Below are 23,091 nucleotides of genomic sequence, written 5' to 3'. Positions count from 1 at the left end.
AAATTCCTGAGAATGGCGTGTAGGTTAGCTGGCCGGATGCGGGTGTAGTGACCCAGGGAGTAATCCCATTGACTGTAAGAGCAGTTGGAGTGGTCAGGATCATGATTTAGGGTCCCTTCCAGTGTGGTTGAAGTGTCTGGTGTACCTGACCAATATTGATGGGAGTCTTGGGATGGCCCAGTCTCATAGAGGGCCCTTAGCTTAGGTCATACCTTGGTAAGATGTCTTCCCTTAGTCAGTTCGTAAAGAGGTCAGGTCATCTTCATGAACTGGGATATCCACAGCCTGCAGTAGCCCACCATCCCAAGAAACTCCCTCATGGAGATCAAGGCCTAAATAAGTGGTGTGGCTCTGACAAAGCTGTGCTTTCATTGCTGACACCTGATATACTTTTCCTGCGGAGTCTGTAAGAGAGCTCTCATCCCTCGCAAGCATGACTCAGTCCTCAGCAGCTATTTCTACTTTTCCCACTAACCCAATCAGATTCTTCCCTTCAAATCCTTCAATTTTCTGAAGTTTCCTCCTTATATCTGGGGTTGACTGACTGGCAAAAGCAAGATCGTCTAAACCACATATCATGCAACTTTTCTGAAGTTTACCTCAAGTTGTCTAGCTTAGGTAAACAAACATTTAAAGACAATCAAATTTAGAATTTAACATCCATAAAGGTGTGTTATTAAAACATAATTTTTCTCTCTAAAATAACCCTCATTTCCAGAGATAGCCAAATCAGGACTAATTCATTTGAAAAACAAGTCCATTTTTAACAAACTTGGCCTAATTATTTACATAAGCTCGGCAAGAACAGTAAGTGATCGTATAGATCTTTTAGAATCTGCTTTGCTGGAACTTCTTATAAGGAATCTCTAGGTTGAACTTTTAGTAGCCTCTCCAGGCCAGAAGCCAAGCCACGTGGTTGCCATCAGACATGGCTGCAATACCTATCGATTTGGGCAAATTCCTCTTCCTGAGGTACCCAAAGTATCCTGAGGCTCTGCACCTGCCAGGGAGTGACATCCTTTACTCACCTGGTGAGGCTGCTGGGAACTCTGTAAGCAAGGTATCAGGTCAACAGTTCCAAAGGGCTTTATGGCTCCAGGTTTTATAAAGTCCACCTTAGTTCCTTTATGCTGTCTGGTCATATCTGAGTCAATGTATGTCTTTCTCAAATATGACATTCGAGTCAAAGTCTTGGTAAAATAACCAATGTTTCCAATAGTGTTCTGTTACAAGGAGAACAGAATCTTATTGAACTTATGCAAATGACTGATTGCCATAGAAGAAAGAATACTTACTGAGAGCTTAGGAGCTTCAGAGGGTTCAGATAGAGAGAAAAGTTGAATGCTTTGATTTGTTTGCAAATAAATATTTTTTACATTTCTGTAAGTTACAGATAAGTAAAATTTTCCTTAGCGTACAAGAGCAAACATTAGAGAACCAGCACTGTTTAAAATAAGACAAAACATTAAGAGACACAACACTATAATCTTTTAGTTCATTTAGTCCCATGTTACTAATTCTGGTTTAGCTTGAATGCAGCTTTAGTTAGTTCTGGAAATTCTTACCCATTTTAGTTCCAGGATTTTAACATATCAAAGACCTGTATTTGTCCTGAAAGTCTCCCATATGAATTTCCTTTAGGGTGGAATTCATCTTACAAGAGAATTAAAACAATTACAAATGACAAAAACTCAGAATAGATCAAGTGATGACCCTTATCAAAACATTAAAACTTTAGGAAATGTATAGAACCTCTAGAGTAGTTACAGCATTTACCCAATGTAACCCAAGGTTTATCATTGGCTTAGCAGTGCTCCCTGAGTAACTTAGCATATCAAGGAAAAGCCGTATGAGTCAAAGAGAGCTCATCTACAATTTTGATCAGACAAAGAGAAAACCATTTACAATTTTTTTAAAGATTTTATTTATTTACTTGACAGAGAGAGAGATCACAAGTAGACAGAGAGGCAGGCAGAGAGAGAGGAGGAAGCAGGCTCCCCACGGAGCAGAGAGCCCAACGCGGGGCTTGATCCCAGGACCCTGAGATCATGACCCAAGCCGAAGGCAGCGGCCCAATCCACTGAGCCACCCAGGTGCCCCCCATTTACAATTTTTTAACAGATCAATTAACCTAAGAAAACTTTGCTCCTTTAAACAGAGAAAAACAGCTTTTATATATATGTATATATGTATATATATGTATACATACATACATATATATACACATATATACATATATATACATACATATACATATACATATATATACATATATATACATATATATGTATACATATATATACATATATATGTATACATACATACATATATATACATATATATGTATATACATATATATACATACATACATACATATATACATACATATATACATATATATACATACATACATATATACATATATATATATTTTATATATATATTTTATATATATGTATATATGTATGTATATATATGTATATATACATATATATATACCAGTGTCTTTCCTTTTTGTTCTTAAGCATGCAGTCTTAAGATTGTGGGTTTACTGGGTTTCCCTCCCATTCTTAATCTCTTTCTTACATATCTACTACTTTCCTACATACAGAGTTGCTTCCCTTATTTCTATCAGTCTTAGTTACACTTAGCAGAATTTTGTACTCTTAGAAATACCTTAACTTCTAGTGATGGCTAAATATTAACCAATTGTGAACAGTTAAAACAGAATTCTTTAGAAGGCAAATTTATGAATTAGTTAAGCACAAAATATGTTTACCAACAGATTTAAATATTCTTAGTTTCTTTGCAGTGAGAAGTCAAAACTACAAACCTAGTTCAAGTAATCAATGCTTTAGCATTTTAGCCCATTTGGTTAAGACCTAGATATCCATAATTTAATTCCATTTGTCATCCAAGCAAAACTTTAAACTTTCAGGTTACCAAAGACTTTGGAAGCTATCTTAGCAATTATCCATTAAGACTTTGAGTCAGACAAATAACAATCAGTTTAGTCATCTCTTTGCTAACAGATTTTAACAAACAACATGAGCTTATTTGACCTTCAGTAAACTTTGAAGTTTCCTGTTTACTGCTGATAACTTAAAAGACATGTATATCTTAATTAAACCAACAAACTTAACTTAGTTCAAATACTGATAATACTGATTTAAGTCCCACCTGGGCCCACTCTACTTTGAATGTTTACCTGAGACACGGGTGGGAGGATCTGGAGTGGGGGGTGTTAGGTCCAGGGGCTGCTCTTCTTGCTCCTTGACAGTGAAGAGAGAAGGAGCCATGGTGCATGATCTAGAGGCCAGTCATGCAGGCTGCACACACACTGGTGCAGAAACATGACAAGAGGGAGACAGAAGAAACAGTGCTGCCAGGAGGCAGAGAAAGGATTCCTGGTTTTAGTGCTTATCAACTCCAACAGAGGAGCAGACATCATGCTTTCCCACCAGCAAGGGGGTGGGGCTAGGTAGTCCACGTTGGGCCAGAGAAAACAGAGAATCTTACCGAAACAAAGGGAGTTTCAGCAGCTGCTTGGGAATATTCCTTAAAGTCTCTGTCTCGAGTCAGACCAACCCCAGTTGGTTCCAGTTATAGCCATTAGCATGGGAAATGAGTGAGGGAGAAGCCCCCACATCTGTTAGGAGTAACGTAGAGAGATAAAGTCATAGTCCCCTTTGCTAGGGCTGGCCCAGCAACCTGGGTTTACTAGAAGGCTTATTCTGCAAAAGGCCCTTAGATTGGGATTCTGGTGTAGAGCAATGAAGGTATAGTTTTACGTAGTTAGTAGAAGACACTGACAAGAAACAGTAAAGACTGAAATCCATCATGGTCTATGCAACATTCCAACACATGTGGTCCTTATAGCCAACTTCCCTAGGAAGTGGTCCCCGGTTGTGTTTTAATTCAATCAGGTACTGGTTCTGGCCGGCTCCCAATGGAGGTCCCACGGCCAGAAGCTAGACCAGGGATGTGAAGGGGATCACATTAGATCTGTCAGGAGGAAGCCTCACATGGGAGTCTTAAGATTGGCAGCCGTCCTGGTGACTTAGGTGGCCGTCCCATGCCCAAGAAAGACAACTTTATATAAAAACAGGAACAGAGAGGGGGCATCAAGTTTCTGGGTCTATTACCATTCTCAGCTCCCTAGAGACACTCGCCAGTGGGGATTTTCTTGGTCCCCTAGGGACGAACAATACAACAGACAACAAAAAGACAAGACAAAGATAACCACAGACCCAGCAGCCCTCCCAGGGCCATCCAACATTAAAGGATAGCCATTAAGACATGCAGAAAGTCCAAAACTTTCCCGTGCTCAGTACGGGAAACTGAGTGCGTCCATGCTCAGGTTATGAACTCTTTCCCTAACGTCCAAGAAGTGGTCAATCATCAGAGACAGAGGAGTTGTCTGTGTCTGTCCCATCACATCCTCAGTCCACAACAAGACAAATACACTTATGACAATTAACAAGAACACACTCACAAAGACAAATGATCCACTGTGGCCGTGAAGACAAAACTGAAAGGAGGTTAAGGGAAAATCTGACTGCAATGGCAGCCTACTCTCTTCAAGATGAGGAACTTATCCTCCAGGTGGGAGCAAGGCACGTTTCTTCCAAAAACTCCCATATACTTATGAGGACCTCATTCTCCACAGATGAGGACCTCTTCCTTCACAGATGAGGACCTTGTCCTCCAGGCAGGGGCAAGGGAAATCTCTTCCAAAAACTCTTAACAAACAGCACAACAGACAACAAAAACAAGACAAAGACAACTTCAGGCCCAGCATTCCTTACCCAGAACCTGCCACTGATGGGGATTTCCTTGATATGAGGACCTCATCCTCCTGGCCCGACTGCAATGGCAGCCGAGCCTCCTAACAACTGAGGACCTCATCCTCTGGGCCTGACCACAATGGCAGTTGAGCCTCCAGACAGGGGAAAGGGACGTCTCCTCAAGGCCCCCTGGTCGACAGCCTGCCACACGTCCTTTTGAGCCAATGTTGACCCAGATACTCAGATTGGAATTTCTACAGATAAAAATGCAGAGTGGAGCTCCTAAATTATGTGCATAAATAGATAAAAATGTGTGCATTCACCAGCCGGCACAAGACCCTCTGTGTTGGGGTCCTGGGAGTCTCCCAGATCTCGGTTGGACCTCCAAATGTTATGCCCAAGTTTTCGTATCCAGGAAATGACCAAGGAGCCAATACTGATAAAATCACATGAGGGTTTATTCAACAAGTTTAAGCTTGGACCCAAGTATACCTGAAACAGCGGAGTAGGGACTTGGACCCTGAGGTGACATGCTTAAGCTTGCGCCCAAGTATACCCAATGAAGCAGAGTAGGGACTTGGACCCCTATGCTAGTTAAGGCAGGGGTTTTTATGGGTCATTACAAGAGGCTTGGGCAGGGGAGGAAGAGAAGTTTCAGATTTTTCTTCAGTAAGCTGATTAGCTGTTGCTGGGGTATTGCAGGGTGGGGTAATTTCTTGGAACTAATGCAGGGTTGGGGTTCCTGGAACTAAAGTAAAGTAGGGGAAAGTTCAGCCCTTGGGTCGGAGATGGCTGCCAAAGCTAAGATGGCTGTACTTGTGCTAATGCTAAACTCGAGGTGGGTTGGCCTTAATTTTCTTGGCCTCCACATTGATGTCTTCAGCAGTATTATGTGATGTAGAAAAGATGATGTTGGGGTATGATGACCAAAAAAGAATTCTTGAAATGCCTTTCGTGCAAAAAGGTGATTTTATTAAAGCATGGGGACAGGACCAGTGGGCAGAAAGAGAAGCAATGGGGTCATGAGGAGTGGCCCACTATATACTTTCAAGTTGGGAAGGGGTTATGGATAAAATAAGTCTCTAAGAAATTTTGGAGCAAAGTTTCTAGGACCTTGAAGGAGCTAGTTATTGTTGGGAAGAGAGAGGTCATTTATTACCATCTAATAAAACCTTAATCATGAGGATTTTGAGACAAGATGGTGGGGAACTAGGAGGAGGTGCCATTTCAACCTGTACCCTAAAGTGAGATGATTACCTACCAAAGAACTCTGATCACCCATGAAATCAGCCTGAGATTAAAATTATACACATCTGGATCTCTACAGGGGCAGAAGATGCCAGTGGGCAGGTAAAGTGGAGTGGGAATGTCAGACTGATATTGGAAGATAAATAAAAGGGGGAGGGAGCCACCAGAAGCGACCCATTGGAAAGTAATACCCAATATGAGAGTGCCCTGCGACTGGAAACAGCATTAACTTGGAGTCTGGTTGAAAGCACTCAAAAAGAGCAAAGGATCGTGTGGGGAAATGGTGGGAATTGGGTAGTTAGGAACAGGGGCTTAAGTCCCCAGACCAAGGACAGCCACCCCTGACATTGAACCAGAGAGAGTGCAGCAAAGAAACCAGGTTTTGGTCCCTAAGCCAGGAGTGTGCCTGAGAGCACCTGGGTGGCAGATCCCATGAAGGGCTGGTAGCCTCACTAGCTGGCAGAACCACAGCCTTTTTGCACTCTCCAAGCATGCACCACGCCGTGCTATCAGAGTCTGAGTTGCACCCCACACCTCACGCTGAGAGAGGTGCACGAGCGTGGCGCTCTCAGACCTGGAAAGTCTGAGCACTCCCAGCCCAGGCCAGCGGGAAAATCACAGTGTGCTATTGCTGCTTGGGACCTCTCTGGCAGGCTGGAGCTGCCCAGACTGCCGCCACTGTCATGGTTTTGGTTATGAGCAGGAGTTGCTGCATCTCCAGGGACCACGATTGGGACCATGCTCTGCCAGCAGCCAAGGGGAAATTTATGTACTCTGAAGCACCCAGAGGGGAACAGACTGAGGCTTCTCTCTGAGAAGGAGGTCTGTGTCCAGTTTGCTTTCCTCTAAACCTCCAAAAACCATCAAAAGCTGTCAAGGCAAGAGAAAACAAAGGAACAGACAAACAAAAAGACCTCCAGAGAACAAAAGCCTGAAAAACTGACTTCCTCAGAGCCCACCACCTTGAGGGGGCGGGAGGACTTAACTTAGGGAAAACTGCCCGACAACCCACGTGGCAGGACCCTCCCACAGAAAGCCAACAAAAAAAAAAAAAAAAAAGAAGACAAGAGAACAACCACGTCACGGCCCACATGACAAATTGACCAGGAACGCAAGGGTAAGAAGATGGTGAAAAGAAATCAAAGAGACAAAGAGATGGGGTCGGGAGGAGCACAGGGGATGATTTCCACCAAATGCTGCTTTATTAGTAAAAACAAGAGAGTATATAGAAGTCTTACAGTGAAAGGGTGACTTATCTTAGTGTTGCTGCAGGATTAAAGGTTCACACACCAGCTTCATAATATTTTTCACTACAGACATACCAGCGCCAGGTACTGGATGGTAAACATCATCCACTAGAAACACACTTGAAAGATTATCTCGTAGCTTCTAACAGGACAGCAAGAACCACTAGAAGATTGACGATTGCATCTGGGTTGTTTTGAAGGTCAAATATCTAGAGGGCATGTGAGAAGTCACGTAGGCAAGCAAGCAGCGCATGGCACAGGCTCTTTCTCAAATGCAACTCAACTCCATTATCCTCTGCCTTGAATCAGGCAGTGAGACATTGGAGGAGGCACAAGTCTGAGCCTGGTTTGGCTCTCGTCTTACCGCGACTTCCCACAAACCACCACTACTACATAGATACAAATTTTATTTTTAATTCCTTCCCACTATCCTGGTTCATTTTTTTTTATAGATAATTTTTTACCCTACTTACCATCACAGTGAGATGTCCAGTAGACCAAATTCCATAATAACCTTTTAAACTGAACTTTTTGATACATATACCTGTCTTTTGCCTTTGCTTTTCTAATTTTTAATTTTTTTAATTTAATTTTAGTTTAGTTTAGTTTAGTGTTTTATCTTTAATTTTTAATATTCATATAGAGTTAAACTTCAAGATAATCCCCTTTCCCCAATCCATGCTACCCCTATAGGCAAACCAATATTTAATCCCCCTTTATCTTAGGAAAGTTGACTCCTTTAACAAAGATATCAAGATACATCCAAGGAGAATCAAAATAACCTTCCTCACCAGTGCAAAGAACTTATAACCACTCTCCCGCCTTTTTCTTCTGTCAGTGTTTCTCTGTATATGTGGTTTCTTGGTAGTATATAAATCTTATACTTGGGGTTCTTTTTGACGAGGTTCTTTTTTGGTTTGTGTGTGTATATATATATATATATATACATTTCTCTTGTAATCTACTTTTATCACTTTTTGTTTGTCTGTTTTTGTTTATATACTTGATAAATCTTACCTTGGGGCCCATTTGGGCTGGGCCTTCTCTTTTATTTTATCTTTCTTTTTTTCCTGTCTCTCTCTCTCTCTCTTTTTCTCTGTTTCTTTTTTCTTTTTGGGTAGGGACTCTTGATTGCTCAGAAGCATTCCAGGGTGCACCTTGACTGCACCACGGTCGATACATAAAACTACATCTGTTCAGCCATCTCTCACCAAAATGACTAGGATGAGGAATGCCCAACAGAAGAAAAATTCAGAGGCTGGGCCTTCTGCAACAGAGCTAATGACTATCGACATAGACAATATGTCAGAAAGGGAATTCAGGCTAACAATTATCCAGGCAATAGCTAAGATGGAGAAAGCCATGGATGACAAAATGGAATTGATTAGGGAAAAACTGAAAGCTACGAGAGATGATGTTCACATTGTTGTCAACGAGTTCCAACCTAATCTAAATTCCTTAAAAGCTAGGGTAACTGAGAGAGAAGATAGAATTAGTGAAGAGGGGGAAAAACAGATGGAGAGATAAAGGATCAGGTTGAAACCTGGAACAAACACGTAAGAAGCCATGAAAACAGAATTAGGGAAATAAATGAATGACCTTGTGAAATGTTCCAAAGTCAGAATTATTTGAATCCCTGAAGGGGAGGAGAAAGGAGTCTAGAAGATATAGCGGAACAAATTCTCCATGAAAATTTTCCCAATCTTGCAAATGGAACCAGCATTCATGTACTAGAGGAAGAAAAGTCTCCCCCCAAGATTATAGAATCTCAAAAGTCCACGAGACAACTGATATTAAAAATGAGGAATCATCATTGTAGACAGGATCTCTTTTTTTTTATTTGTTTATTTACAGCATAACAGTGTTCATTGTTTTGGCATCACACCCAGTGCTCCATGCAGTACGTGCCCTCCCTATTACCGACCACCTGGTTCCTCAACCTCCCACCCCCCCGCCCCTTCAAAACCCTCTGGTTGTTTTTCAGAGTCCATAGTCTCTCATGGTTCATTTCCCCTTCCAGTTTCCCTCAACTCCCTCTCCTCTCCATCTCCCCATGTCCTCCATGTTCTTTGTTATGCTCCACAAATAAGTGAGACCATATGATACTTGACTCTCTCTGCTTGACTTATTTCGCTCAGCATAATTTCTTCCAGTCCCGTCCATGTTGCTACAAAAGTTGGGTATTCGTCCTTTCTGATGGAGGCATAATACTCCATTGTGTATATGGACCACATCTTCCTTATCCATTCATCCGTTGAAGGGCATCTTGGTTCTTTCCACAGTTTGGCGACCGTAGCCATTGCTGCAATAAACATTGGGGTACAGATGGCCCTTCTTTTCACTACATCTGTATCTTTGGGGTAAATACCCAGCAGTGCAATTGCAGGGTCATAGGGAAGCTCTATTCGTAATTTCTTCAGGAATCTCCACACTCTTCTCCAAAGTGGCTGCACCAACTTGCATTCCCACCAACAGTGTAAGAGAGTTCCCCTTTCTCCACATCCTCTCCAACACACGTTGTTTCCTGTCTTGCTAATTTTGGCCATTCTAACTGGTGTCAGGTGGTATCTCAATGTAGTTTTAATTTGAATCTCCCTGATGGATAGTGAGGATGAACATTTTTTCTTGTGTCTGATAGCCATTTGTAAGTCTTCTTTGGAGAAGTGTCTGTTCATATCTTCTGCCCATTTTTTGATATGATTATCTGTTTTGTGTGTGTTGAGTTTGAGAAGTTCTTTATAGATCCTGGATATCAACCTTTTGTCTGTACTATCATTTGCAAATATCTTCTCCCATTCCTTTTTGTGGGTTTCTGGGTTTCTGGGTTGCCTTTTTGTTTTGCTGACTGTTTCCTTTGCAGTGCAGAAGCTTTTGATCTTGATGAAGTCCCAAAAGTTCCTTTTGGCTTTTGTTTCCTTGGCCTTTGGAGACATATCTTGAAAGAAGTTGCTGTGGCTGATATCGAAGAGGTTACTGCCTATGTTGTCCTCTAGGAATCTGATAGATTCCTGTCTCACATTGAGGTCTTTTATCCATTTTGAGTTTATCTTTCTGTATGGTGTAAGAGAATGGTCGACTTTCATGCTTCTACATATCGCTGTCCAGTTTTCCCAGCATCATTTACTGAAGAGACTGTCTTTTTTAAATTGAATATTTTTTCCTGTTTTGTCAAAGATTATTTCACCATAGAGTTGAGGGTCCATATCTGGGCTCTCCACTATGTTCCACTAGTCTATGTGTCTGTTTTTATGCCAGTACCACACTGTCTTGGTGATCACAGCTTTGTAGTAAAGCTTGAAATCAGGTAACGTGATTCCGCCAGTTTTGGTTTTGGTTTTCAACATTTCCGTAGCAATTTGGGGTCTCTTCTGATTCCATACAGATTTTAGGATTATTTGCTCCAGCTCTTTGAAAAATACCAGTGGAATTTTGATCGGAATGGCACTAAAAGTATAGGTTGCTCTAGGCAGTATAGACATTTTAACAATGTTTATTCTTCCAATCCAAGAGCATTCAACAGTCTTCCATCTTTTTGTGTCTTCTTCAATTTCTTTTATGAGTGTTCTGTAGTTCCTCAAGTACAGGTCCTTTACCTCTTTGGTTAGGTTTATTCCCAGGTATCTTATGGTTCTTGGTGCTATAGTCAATGGAATCGATTCTCTAGTTTCCCATTCTGTATTTTCATTGTTAGTGTATAAGAAAGCCACTGATTTCTGTACATTGACTTTGTATCCTGCCACGTTACTGAATTGCTGTATGAGTTCTAGTAGTTTGGGGGTGGAGTCTTTGGGGTTTTCCATATAAAGTATCATGTCATCCGCAAAGAGAGAGAGTTTGACTTCTTCCTAGTCAATTTGGATACCTTTTATTTCTCTTTGTTGTCTGATTGCCATTGCTAGAACTTCTAATACTATGTTGAACAAGAGTGGTGAGAGTGGGCATCATTGTCGTGTTCCTGATCTCAACGGGAAGGCTGCAAGCTTTTTCCCATTGAGGATGATATTTGCTGTGGGTCTTTCATAGATAGATTTTAGGAAGTTCAGGAACGTTCCCTCTATCCCTGTACTTTGAAGCATTTTCATCAGGAACGGATGCTGGATTTTGTCAAATGTTTTTTCTGCATCAATTGAGAGGACCATGTGGTTCTTCTCTCTTCTCTTATTGATTTGTTCTAGCACATTGATTGATTTGCGAATGTTGAACCAAACTTGCAACCCAGGGATGAATCCCACCTGGTCATGGTGGATAATCTTTTTAATGTGCTGCTGGATCCTGTTTGCTAGGATCTTGTTGAGAATCTTTGCATCCATATTCATCAGTGATATTGGTCTGAAATTCTCCTTTTTGGTAGGGTCTTTGCCTGGCTTGGGGATCAGGGTAATGTTGGCTTCATTAAAGGAGTCTGGAAGTTTCCTTCTGCTTCAATTTTTTGGAACAGCTTCAGGAGAAGTGTTGTTATTTCTTCTTTGAAAGTTTGGTAGAATTCCCCAGGGAATCCATCAGGTCATGGGCTCTTGTTTTTTGGGAGGTTTTTGATCACGGCTTCAATCTCATTACTAGATATCAGTCTATTCAGGTTGTCAATTTCTTTCTGGTTCAATTTTGGGAGTTTTAGACAGGCTCTCTTGAAAGAAGCTAGGACAACGAAGCTCCTTAGATACAGAGGAAATCCCATCAGAACAATATCAGACCAGTCCACAGAAATCTGCAAGCCAGAAAGGGCTGGCAAGAGGTATTCAAGGCACTAAAAGAGAAGAACATGCAGCCAAGAATACTTTATCCAGTAAGACTGACATTCAAAATGGTTGGAGAGATAAAGATTTTCCACGACCAGCAAGGCTTAAAGACTATGCAACCACCAAGCCGACACTACAGGAAATATTAAGGGGGGGTTCTATAAAAGAGAAAAAATCCTAAGAATATCATTGAACAGAAATATAGAGACAATCTACAGAAAGAAAGTCTTTAAAGGTAACACAATGTCAATGAAAACGTATCTATAAATAATCAGTCTCAATGTGAATGGCCTAAATGCGCCCATAAAATGACACAAAATTGCAGATTTGATATAACAACAGGACCCATCTGTATGTTGTCTACAAGAGACCCATTTTGAACTGAAAGATAAACCCAGAGTGAAAGTGAAGGGATGGAGAAGCATTTTTCATGACAATGGGCCTCAAAAGAAGGCCGGGGTAGCGATTCTCATATCAGATAAATTAGATTTTAAACTAAAGACTCTAGTCAGAGATACAGAAGGACATTACATAATTCTTAAAGGGCTATCCACCAAGATGATCTAACAATTGTAAATATCTATGCCCCCAATATGGGGGCAGCCAATTACATAAGAAAACTATTAATCAAGGTAAAGAGTTATATTGATATGAATACATTAATAATATGAGATCTTAACATGCCTCTCTCAGTAACAGACAGATAATCCAAGCAGAAAATCAATAAAGAAACAAGAGCATTGAATGACACATTGGACAAGACAGACCTCATAGATAGATAGATACAGAACATTCCACCATAAAACAACAAAATACACATTCTTCTCAAGTTTCACATGGAACCTTCTCCAGAATAGACCACATACTTGGTCACAAAGCAGGACTCAACCAATACCAAAAGACTCACTTTTCCCCCTGCATATTCTCAGATCACAATGCTTTGAAACTGGAACTCAATCACAAGGGAAAGTTCAGAAGGAACTCAAACACCTGGAAACTAAAGACCACCTTGCATTAGAATGCTTGGATCAACCAGGAGATCAAAGAAGAGCTTAAACGACTCATGGAAACCAACGAGAATGAAGACACGTTGGTCCAAAACCTATAGGATAAAACAAAGGCAGTCCTAAGGGGGAAATACATAGCCATCCAAGCGTCCCTCAAAAAAATTGAAAAATCCTGAATACTCCATCTGTCTCTACACCTTAAAGAGCTGGAGAATCAACAACAAATCAAACCAACTCCACACATAAGAAGGGAAATCAAGATTAGAGCAGAGATCAATGAGGTGGAAACCAGAGATACAGTAGAACGTATCAATGAAACTAGAAGCTGGTTTTTTTGAAAGAATCAATAAGATCAATAAACCATTAGCCATACTAATCCAAAAGCAAAGAGAGAAAGGTCAAATTAATAAAATTATGGATGAAAAGTGAGAGATCACAACTAATACCAAGGAAGTAGACACAATCATCAGAAGTTACTATCAACAGTTATATTCCATTCAGCTAAGCAACCTAGATGAAATGGATGCATTCCTGGCAAACTATAAACTCCCAAAATTGAACCAGGAAGAAATTGACAACCTGAATAAACCGATATCTAGTAATGAGATTGAAGCAGTGATCAAAACCCTCCCAATAAACAAGAGCCGAGGCCCTGACGGATTCCCTGGGGAATTCTACCAAACATTCAAAGAATAAATAACACCTGTTCTCCTGAAGTTGTTTCAAAAAATTGAAGCAGAAAGAAATCTTCCAGACCCTTTTTATGAAGCCAGAATTACCGTGATACCAAACCAGGCAATGACCCCACCAAAAAGGAGAATTTCAGACCAATGTCACGGATGAATATGGATGCTAAGATTCTCAACAAGATCCTAGCTAACAGGATCCAGCAACACATTAAAAAGATTATCCACCATGACCAGGTGGGATTCATCCCTGGGTTACAAAGTTGGTTCAACATTCTCAAACCAATCAATGTGATAGAACATATCAATAAGAGAAGAGAGAAGAACCACATGGTCCTCTCAATTGATGCAGAAAAAACATTTGACAAAATCCAGCATCCGTTCCTGATGAAAACACTTCAAAGCATAGGGATAGAGGGAACGTTCCTGAACTTCCTAAAATCCATCTATGAAAGACCGACAGCAAATATCATCGTCAATGGGAAAAAGCTTGCAGCCTTCCCGTTGAGATCAGGAACACGACCGCTCTTCTTCAACATAGTATTAGAAGTCCTAGCAACGGCAATCAGACAACAAAGAGAAATAAAAGGTATCCAAATTGGCTAGGAAGAAGTCAAACTCTCTGTCTTCGCAGATGACATGATAGTTTATATGGAAAACTAGAACTCATTTAGCAATTCAGTATTGGGGCAGGCTACAAAGTCAATGTACAGAGCTGTGTTGCTTTCTTATACACTAACAATGAAAATACAGAAATGGCAATTAGGGAATCCATTCCATTTACTATAGCACCAAGAACCATAAGATACCTGGGAATAAACCTAACCAAACAGGTAAAAGATCTGTCCTCGAGGAACTACAGAACAGTCATGAAAGAAATTGAAGAAGACACAAAAAGGTTGACCATGCTCTTGAATAAGAAGAATAAACATTGTTAAAATGTCTATACTGCCTAGAGAAATTTATACTTTTAATGACATTCAGATCAAAATTCCACCCGTATTTTTCAAAGAGCTGGAGCAAGTAATCCTAAAATTTGTATGGAATCAGAAGAGACCCCAAATTGCTAAGGAAATAGTGAAAAAGAAAAATAAGACTGATGACATCACGTTACGTGATTTCAAGCTTTAGTACAAAGCTGTGATCACCAAGACACCATGGTACTGCATAAAAACAGACACATAGACCAGTGGAACAGAATAGAGAGCCCCAATATGGACCTTCAACTCTATGGTCAAATAATCTGCAACAAAACAGGAAAAAATATATAGTGGAACAAAGACAGTCTCTTCAATAAATGGTGCTGGTAAAATTGGACAGCTATAGGTAGAAGAATGAAACTCGACCATCTCTTACACCGTACACAAAGATAAACTCGAAATTTGTAAAAAAAAAAAAAAACCCAAAAAACAAACCAAAAAAAAACTCTATGTGAGACAGGAATCCATCAGAATCCTAGAGGAGAACATAGGCAGTAACCTCTTCGATATCAACCACAGCAACTTTTTTCAAGATATGTCTCCAAAGACAAAGGAAACAAAAGCAAAAAGGAACTTTTGGGACTTCATCAAGATCAAAATTTTCTGCACAGCAAAGGAAATATTCAACAAAACAAAGAGACAACCCACGGAATATGAGAAGGTATTTGCAAATGACAGTACAGATAAAAGGTTGATATCCATGATCTATAAAGAACTCCTCAAACTCAACACACAAAAAACAGATAATCATATCAAAAAATGGGAAGAAGATATGAACAGACACTTCTCCAATGAAGACATACAAATGGCTATCAGACACATGAAGAAATGTTCATCATCACTAGCCATCAGAGAAGTTCAAATTAAAACCACATTGAGATACCACCTCACACCAGTCAGAATGGCCAAAATTAGCAAGACAGGAAACAACATGTGTTGGAGAGGATGTGGAGAAAGGGGAAGCCTCTTACACTGTTGGTGAATGCAAGTTGGTGCAGCCAGTTTGGAGAACAATGTGGAGATTCCTCAAGAAATTAAAAATAGAGTTTTCCTATGACCCTGCAATTGCACTACTGGGTATTTACCCCAAAGATACAGATGTAGTGAAAAGAAGGGCCATCTGTACCCCAATGTTTATAGCAGCAATGGCCAAGGTCGCCAAACTATGGAAAGATCCAAGTTTCCCTTTAACGGATGAATGGATAAGGAAGATGTAGTCCATATACACTATCTAGTATTATGCTTCCATCACAAAGGATGAATACCCAACTTTTGAATCAGCATGGATGGGACTAGAAGAGATTATGCTGAGTGAAATAAGTCAAGCAGAGAGAGTCAATTATCATATGGTTTCAGTTATTTGTGGAGCATAACAAATAACACAGAGGACATGGGGAGATGGAGAGTAGAAGGGAGTTGAGGGAAATTGGAAGGGGAGATGAACCATGAGAGACTATGGACTCTGAAAAACAATTTGAGGGTTTTGCAGGGGCGGTTTTTGGGAAGTATGGGAGCCAGGTAGTGGGAGTTATGGAGGGCACATATTGCAGGGAGCACTGGGTGCATAAACAATGAATTCTGTTATGTTAAAGGAAATTTAAAAAAAAAAGAAATCAGAAAATTATGAAATGGAATAATAGCTAAAAACAAAAGAATTCTGAATTAAATATGTACTTTATAATTATGAATGATTATCAATATTTATCTGGTAATTGTACCAAATGTGCCATACTAATGTAATATATAATGGAGAAACTGGGTATGGGTTATATGGGAAATCTGTACTATATTAATTTCTTTGTAAATCCAAAACTATACCCAAAATAAAGTTATTGTTGTTGTTGTTTTTTAAATAATAATAATTGTAGATGCAGAACACAATAAATTTAATTAAACATATACTTAATCCACTCTGGAAAATATTCTTGATCCACTCTTGAAAACTTGATCCATACTGGAAAACAGTATGGAGCTTCCTCAAGAATTTAAATTTAGAGTGATCCTACAACCTCGCAATTGCACTACTAGCTATTTACCCCAAAGATAAAAATGTAGTGATCTGAAGGGGAACCTGCAGCCTAATGTTCATAACAGTAATGTTGAAAATAGCCAAACTCTTCAAAGAGCCAAAATGTTCAATGAGAGATGAATGGATACAGACAATTTGATGTATACACACACACACACACACACACACACACACACACACACACACACACAAACAAACACACAATGGAATATTACTCAGGCATCAGGAAAGATGAATACTTTTTATTTACATTGATGTGTATGGAACTGGAGGATATAATGCTGAGCAAAAGAAGTCAGTTAGAGAAAGATAATTATCATATGGTTTCACTGATATGTAGAACATAATAAACAGGACAGAGGATTGTAGGGGAAGGGAGGGAAAACAGAATGGGAAGTCACCAGAAAGGGAGAAAAAAATATGAGAGACTCTTAACTATAGGAAACAAACTGAGGTTTTCTGGAGGGGAGGTGGTGGTAGGTGATGGGGTAATTGGGTGATGGGCATTAAGGTGGGTAGGTAATGTGATGAGCATTAGGTGTTGTATGAAACTGACTAATTATTGAACACTACATCAGCAGCTAATGGGTAATTGAATTTAAATATATACATATTTAGTATAAATATAATATTATGTATATATTTTATAAATAATATTATATATATGATAGAATAAATAGCAGAGTTAAGAAGTAATGAACAAGAAGATTGAGTAATGGAAAGTAATTAATCCTACCAAGAGAAAGAAAAGAATTACAGAAAATGAGAACAGACTTAGGGAATTCAATGAATCCATCAAGTGTAATAACATTCACATTTTAGTGATTCCCTACAGAAGAGAGAGAAAATGATTCACAAAATTTATTTGAAAAAATAATAGGTGAAATCATCCCTAATATGGAGAAGGAAACAAATATCCATATCCAGGAGGCACAGAGATTACTCATCAAAATCAACAAGTGGAGGTGCACACCAAAACATACTATAATCAAAATAGCAAAAGGTAGTGATAAAGGAAAAAAAAAAATACAGCAAGACAAAAAGACAGTTACATACAAAGGAAACCCAATAACGCATTCAATAAGTGTTTCAGCAGAAACTTTGCAAGTTAGAAATGAGCAGCACGATATATTCAAAGCATTGAGAGAGAAATATCTGCAGCCAAAAATACTCACTCTATCCAGCAAGGTTATTATTCATAAAGAAGGAGAGATAAAGAGTTTCTCAAACAAAAACTAAAGAAGTTCATGACCTCAAAGCCAGCCCTAAAAGATATATTAAAAGGAATAAGTTGAGTTGAAAGGAAAGATCATATGGGAGAGTATGAAAAGCAGGAAGCACAGAAGGAGTAAAAATAAGTATTTCTGGGGCGCCTGGGTGGCTCAGTGGTTTAAGCCTCTGCCTTCAGCTCAGGTCATGATCTCAGAGTCCTGGGATCAAGCCCCTCATCGGGCTCTCTGCTCAGTGGGGAGCCTGTTTCTCCCTCTCTCTCTGCCTGCCTCTCTGCCTACTTGTGACCTCTCTCTCTGTCAAATAAATGAATAAAATATTAAAAAAAATAAGTCAAGGGAATTCACAAAATGAAAGAATGTAAACTATGGCACTATATACCTAAAATGTGAGGGGTAGAGGAGTAAAGAATAAGTTTGAACTTAAATAACCACCAATAATATAGACTGCTATATAAAAAGATGTTATATGCATGCCTAATGGTAACCACAAATTGAAAACCACTGATAGGTATACAAAGGATAAAAAGAAAACAGTCTAAGTATATCACTAAATAAAACCAGCAAGCCATGAAAGAGAGAAAGAGAAGAAGGGATCAGAGAAAAATTATAAAAACTACCACAAAACAAGTAAAAAATGACAATAAAAACATATATATCTATAATTACTTTGAATCTAAATAGACTAAGCCCTCCAATCAAAAAACATAGGTTGATAGAGATTACGTGCAATACCTATCTATATACTGTCTACAAGAGACTCATCTCAGATTGACAGACTCCTGCAGGTTGAACATGAGAGGATGGGGAAATAATTATCACACAAATGGATGTCATAAGAAAGTTGGAGTAGCAAAACTTACATTGGACAAAATAGACTCTACAAGAAAGACTGTAACTATAGGGAAGGAGGGCACTACATAATAATAAAGGGGACAATCCAACAAGAAGATATAACAATTGCAAATATTTATGCACCCAAATGAGTACATAATACATAAAACTATTAATAATAAACATACATAAAACTTTTAATAATAAACATAAAGGACCTCATTGCTAGTAATGCAGTGTAGTAGGGGACTTTAACACCCTGCTTTTATCATTGGATAGATTATTCAAAGAAAAAATCAACACGAAATCAGTACCTTTGAATGTCATATTGAAACAGATGGATTTAACACACAATTTCAAAACATTATATCCAAAAACAACAGAGCACACATTTTTTTTTAAAGCTCACAGGGAACCTTCTCCAAGTATATCATATATTGAGCCACAAAATAACCTCAACAACTTCAAGAAGATTGATGTCATTGCATGCATCTTTTCTTTCTTTTTCTTCTTATTATTATTTTAAATTAACATATACTATATTATTAGCTCCAGGGGTACAGGTCTGTGAATCATCAGGCTTTCACACTCCACAGCACTCATAATAATACATACCCTGCCAATGTCCATAACCCAAACACCCTCTCCCTACCCCCCTACCCCCAGCAATCCTCAGCTTGTTTTTGTGAGATTAAGAGTCTCTCATGGATTGTTCTCCCTCATGATCCCATCTTGCTTCATTTTTTCCTTCCCTACACCTCAAACAAAACCCCTCACTTTGCCTCTCAAATTCCTCATATCAGGGAGATCATATGATAATTGTCTTTCTCTGATTGACTTATTTCACTCAGCATAATACCCACTAGTCCCATCCACATCATTGCAAATGGCAAGATTTCATTTCTTTTGATGGTTGCATAGTATTCCATTGTATATAAATACCACATCTTCTTTATCCATTCATCTGTTGATGGACATCTAGGTTATTTCCATAGTTTGGCTATTTTAGACATTGCTGCTATAAACATTTGGGTGCACATGCCTCTTCGGATCAATACCTTTGTATATTTAAGGTAAATACCCAATAGTGTGATTGCTGGGTTATAGGGTAGCTCTATTTTCAACATTTTTTAGGAGCCTCCATGCTGTTTTCCAGAGTGGCTGTACCAGCTTGCATTCCCACCAACAGTGTATGAGGGTTCCCCTTTCTCTGCATCTTTGCCAGCATCTGTCATTTCCTGATTTTAGCTATTCTGACTGGTGTTGTAAGGGTTAATTTTAGCTTCTGACTGGTGTTGTAAGGGCCTATTTAGCCAGAGCGATTCCATCCAGTTAAACAGTGATTTTGTTGTTTATGCAGTAAAAGTTAAACTGACCCTGCACCCACCACCACCACCCCTCCGCCAGGGGAACTTACTTAAAAGCAAGTCAAGGAAACCAGTAGAATATGGTTGACCAGTCCCTGATAATAGAGCCCAAATACAAGGGCGGGTCAGGTCAGGTGGAGATAATAGCCCGAATACAGGGATAAGTCGGGCCAGGTGGAGACATTCAATCAGTAGAGCGCACATACTGTCTCCCTAGCTACCAAAGAATGTGGGCCCCACCTTTTGGGCTCCTTTTGGGCACCAATTCTGACCAGAGTGATAGGATAGTTAAAATAGCTGCTATGGGGTGAATTGTAATTGAATTGGCCACCCGTGTGTGATCTAGCATGACTGTGCAGCTTTCTCTGTGTGTTGCAATCACATTGGCCACCTGTGTGTGGCCAGGCTCAACCACATGGCCTTTGCTCTATAAAAGTTAGTCTGTGAGGCTGGGAGTCGCTCACTCTCTCTGTAAGAAGTTAAGAGGTGGCCCGAAATGGTCGGTTTGATTCTCGATGGTTGGTGCAAAATAAAGGTTTGTGTGACCTTCTCTTTGTATCAGTCTCGCTCCTTTGATCACGGACCTAACAGTGTGAGGTGGTATCTCATTTGGGCCATGCATTTTTTCTGAGAATAAAGTCATGAAACTTGAAATCAATTATACACACACACACGCACACACACACACAAATCCAGAAAGGCCACAAATACATGGAGGTTAAATAACTTGCTACTAAACAATGAATGGGAGAACAAAAAATAAAAGAAGAAATTTTTAAAAATGCAGAAAAATGAAAGTGAAAACATACTGGTTACAAACCATTGGGATGCACTAAAAGGTTCTATGAGGAAATTTGATGGTAATACAGGCCTACTTCAAAAAGCAAGAAAAATCTCATACAAAACCCCCTAAACTTACACTGAACTGAGCAAGAAAAATAAGGATAAACAAAACCCAAAACCATCAGTAGGAAGGAAATAAGGATTAGAGCAAAAATAAATGATATACAAACTAAAAAACAACAATAACACCAGATCAAAGAAACCAGGAGCTAGTTCTTTATAAAGGTCAACAAGATTGATAAAGCTATAGCCATCAAAACAAAACAAAACAAAAAAATGTAAAGCACTCAAAGTCACAAATGAAAGAGGAGAAATTAAAACCAACACCACAGAAATGAAAGCAACTGAGATATAATATGAAAATCTTTATGACCTCAAATTGGACAACTTAGAAGAAATGGCTAAATACCTATAAAGGTGTTGAGGTTAATGGAGAGCATGAAATCAACCATAATACCTTGCCTGCTAAAATGTAACTCAGAGGCCACTGGGGGCAAAGGAAGGTTTTGGAGAAGGGGATAGGCCTTTGGAATTCCAAGGCCTGTGTGACCTCTCCACATTGGAATTCCAGAGGGATTTGCCTTCCCTGAAGCTTTCTTAACCCAAACAGCTGCCCTGTGCTCTAAGAAACGTATGCATGGTCCCTTAGGGTATGTTTAGCAGAACATGCAGATTAGCACATCTTATCTTTCTGGTAAACAGATCTTCCTACTTTTAGTAAGTTCCCTTGTCACATATCTGGTGCTTGAGAGACAGTGATAAATATTTGTGATTATCCTGAAGGACCAATAAAAGCAGGAACAAAGAAGAGCATTGACCCTGTTTTTTCTCCTTTTGTTCACAGCAAAGTTTGGAGTAATCTTCCATGCCCTGGTACAGGGATTGCTGGCCATTCCTATCAGAAAGGCATAACCTAATAAAACTGGAGAAGGAAGAAATAGAAACTTTGACATACCAATGATATGCAATGAAATTGAATCAGTAGTAAAAAAAAAAACAAAACAAAAAAAAAAAAAAACCAAACACCTCCCAACAAACAAAAGTCCAGGATGAAACACTTCACGAGCAATATCCACCAACATATAGAGTTAATACATATTCTTCTCAAATTATTCCAAAAAGGAGAAGACGGAAAACTTCCAAATTCATTCTGTGAGGACAGTATCACCCTGACACACAAACTAGATAAAGATACCACAAAGAGAGAAAGAGAGAGAGAGAGAGAGAGAGAGAGAGAACTAGAGGGCAGTATCTCTGATGAACATAGACGAAAAAATATCTTCAACCAAAACAATTATCTTCAACCAAATACTAGCAAACTTACTCCAACAATACATTAAAATAATCATTCACCACTATCGAGTAGGATTTATTCCCTGGATTCAAGGATAGGTCAGTATTCACAAATCAAGCAAGATGATATATCATATCAATAAAAGAAAGGATAAAAACCATAAAGTTTGCAGTAGACACAGCAAAGCATTTGACACGATATATCCATTCATGTTAAAAACCTCAATCAAATAAGTTTAGGATGAACATATCTCAACATAATAAAGGCCAAATGTGACTACTAATGGCTAACATAAGGGAACTTAACATGGGGAAAAATTGAAAGTTTTCCCCCTAAAGTCAATAACAATTCATATGTCCACTTTCATCATGTTTATTCAATATAGTACTGGAATCCTAGCTAAAACAATCACACAACAACAATAACAACAACAACAACAACAACAACAAGAAAAGGCACCAAAAGTAAGGGAAAAGTGAACTTTCACTATTTCCAGATGCCATAATATTATATTTAGAAAACCTAAAGACTTGGGCCACCTGGGTGGCTCAGTTGGTTAAGTATCTGCCTTTGGCTCAGGTCATGATCCAAGGGACCTGGGATCGAGTGCCATATCTGATTCTCTGCTCAGTGGGGTACCGGCTTCTCAGTCTCCCTGCCTAGTCATGCCCTTTCTCTCTTTCTCTCTCTGCCAAATATATAAAGAAAATATTAAAAAAAAAAAAGAAAACTGAAAGACTCCAGCAAAAAACTATTACAACTGATAAATGAATTCAGTAAATTCACAGGATTCAAAATCAATTT

Source organism: Meles meles, chromosome X, assembly GCF_922984935.1.
Source record: "Meles meles chromosome X, mMelMel3.1 paternal haplotype, whole genome shotgun sequence".
Taxonomy (NCBI): Eukaryota; Metazoa; Chordata; class Mammalia; order Carnivora; family Mustelidae; genus Meles; species Meles meles.
The sequence above is the reverse complement of the archived record's forward strand: the minus strand, read 5'-3'. Positions refer to the sequence as shown.